Source organism: Trachymyrmex cornetzi, unplaced genomic scaffold (assembly GCF_001594075.2).
Source record: "Trachymyrmex cornetzi isolate Tcor2-1 unplaced genomic scaffold, Tcor1.1 scaffold489, whole genome shotgun sequence".
NCBI classification, from domain to species: domain Eukaryota; kingdom Metazoa; phylum Arthropoda; class Insecta; order Hymenoptera; family Formicidae; genus Trachymyrmex; species Trachymyrmex cornetzi.
In genome coordinates, this window is record NW_017299717.1 from 5,284 (window position 1) to 8,409 (window position 3,126).

Here is a 3,126-nt window from a genome sequence, read left to right on the forward strand (position 1 = left end):
TAGTTTGTTTATACATTCTCACCACGTTTTTGACCTCATATTATTATTTCGTATACTAAAGTTTAACGTTAATTTAAGTCAACTATTATGGTAATATTGATTATTTTGTTGCTTTCTTTTGATTTCTAATATTGTTAACTTATAAATAACGCAGAGATAAAAAGAATAAGATATTATTTCATTTATTTACTTAAGAAAAACCTTAAGCGTCCGGCACTAGGTGAACTCCCCCTATATACCTACTTATTAAGCAAATGTCACAACTTGACGATTCTAGACGATGACCAATATGAATTGAACTATGAAATGATAAAAAGGATTTCCGTTTCAAAATCTTTTGTCGTTCATGACTTAAATTCCACACCATAGGTTAGTATTAGTTATATACTATAATTCCGAAAAAGAATTTCCAAATCTGTAAAAGTAATTTTAGCAAACTCAATTTACAAATATTATTGCGATTAATCGAAAAAAGAGACTACCTTAATATCCTCCTTCACTAGTGATCTCTTATATTTGTTGCAGAAACGTACTTGTATGTACATTCTATTCGCGATAACATTAATTTCCTGTCTTTAATTTTATTTTTATGTTAATATCAAAAAATTCTAATCACTAATTGACATTTCATATTTACAAAGTTATGTTAATAAATATTGCCAACAAAATTATGTTCTAGAAATTTCATTTTAGTACAATAATAATGGGCTCCAAATTTTAGTACAATAATAATGAGCCTCAAAATCTTATTTGCACAAAAATGCTTTATTATATAATACATCAACGGCGTTCTTGCGTATGTATTAATAGATGACGCTGTTGATGGAAAGCGAGATTCAATTAATACTAAAATTGTACTACTATGTAAAGAGAAACAAGAACAAAATTTTAAATTTTTAATCATTTAAAAAAATATATAATTATTATAAATAGAAACTATAGAAATCAAAGCCTTAAACGGTCTAGCTGTATCTTAATGCTTGTATGATTCTTATGAATTTATATACTACGTATGTAGTTCCTAGAAATGCGCGCCGAAATGATTTTTCGGTCTTGAAAACACTAACTCTATTAAACTAAGGTGCGTTCCGTATCGTGCATGATGTTCATGATGCATCCATTGTCCTTGTTTAACATTTGGTGAGCAACAAGGATAAGCGATGCATTATGCGCATCATGCAAGTAACGGAACGCACCCCTAGTAAGAGGACGCTCGCACGATATGCAAGAGATCCGGTTTCGACTCCCGGCCGAGATAATATTTTTCGTAATAAGAATTAATTATTTACAGATTTTAATATGTTATTCATCATTATTAAGATCGTTTCAAAGATGTTAATAAGCATAAAAAATTTGTTAAATTGCCATTCAATTTAACTCGTGATATTACTGCGGTAATTTAATAGAGTTAGTGTTTTCAAGACCGAAAAATCATTTCGCGCGTCGCGCGTTTCTGGGGACTACATACGTATAGTATAACACAAAAAATTTGTTAAATTGCCAGTCAATTTAACTCGTGATATTACTGCGGTAATTTAATAGAGTTAGCGTTTTCAAGACCGAAAAATCATTTCGCGCGTCGCGCGTTTCTGGGGACTACATACGTATAGTATATAAATTCACAAAGAATCATACAAGCATTAAGATCCAGCTAGACCGTTTAAGGCTTTGATTTCTATAGTTTGTGTTATCACATATACATATATCGTATTATTATAAGTAGAGTTGTATTGATTATTCAATATCACTGTAAGGTATGACAGTTAAGTAAATTTAAATTATACACGTACATCAATATTTACATTCCGTCAGAGAAACCGTACCTCTGTTTTGGACTTTCTATAAGCAGTTTCTTCAAAAGCGTCTGGTATCGTTTCTATGTCTTCTGTGATTAGTCACGAATATTCCGTAACACAAAACGGTTATAATGGCAGAGCAAGGAGCAACATATTTCCGTGATGTGTTCCCGGTTCGTCGGTGGATACGTAAACATTATACAAAAATACGAGGAAGAAATACGGCGAACTGCAATCATTGTTCGAAACAAATAGGAATTCGACGCTTATTTTACTTACACGATCACTTGGTAAAGGCACATTCAAACGAATTAACAGAAGACGAAAAGAAAGATAAACTTTTACATTGGGTATGGGATTATTTTACTATAAAAGACACACACCACGCGACATGTAACATATGTGGCAAAAAATTAAAGTACTATACAACAAATCTTTACTTACGTAGACACTTAAAAAATGTGCACGGGTAAGTACCGTAAAGATTATCAAAAATAGATATTGAAGAATATAAAATTGGTAGTAATAAATTAATAACATCTAAAAAATGTAATGGTTAAAACAAGTATCGAACAAGGCATTTTTCGAAATATGTGTACTATTACTTTGTTTAGTATTCAGAAAGGTACAAATTAGTAAAATTCGTTTATTTTAACTTTCACATAAAAATAATCAGATCTATATAAGATATGTATTTTCCATATTGCTATGCAAGATCCCATCTCAATATCCAAATAATAAGTTAAAAATTATAAAATACATTTGACTGCATAACGGAATAATATGCATATAATATAATTGAAACTAACTTCTATGCATTTTTTTATTTTGTCATTCACTCTATATTTAAATGTAGGATATTACCTCCATGTACAGACGATATGGATAATGTAAGTAGCGGTGCAAACCCGAATACAACTATAAAAGAAGATCAACTACGCTCAGCAACTTTAACTAAAATTTGTAAAAACACGGAACAGATAGGAGTTCTTGATAAGTAATTATTTACTATATATTTATTATATATTTATTACAATATAAATACATTATTTGAATTAAACATCGCGTTTCTTGTATATTCAGTAGTAAAATTGTCGAACCCGAAACATATATGTCCAAATGCAATATAAGTATAATGGATAGAAATCTTTACTTTCTATAATCTATTATAATGATTTGGCATTGACATTGCAACTTTTCATGATGGTAACAATAACTAATTAAAAGTTAAGATTGGGGAGGTTACTTTTAAAAAGTAACTTGTGTGTGTGTGTGTGTGTGTGTGTGTGTGTGTGTGTGTGTGTGTGTGTGTGTGTGTGTGTGTGTGTGT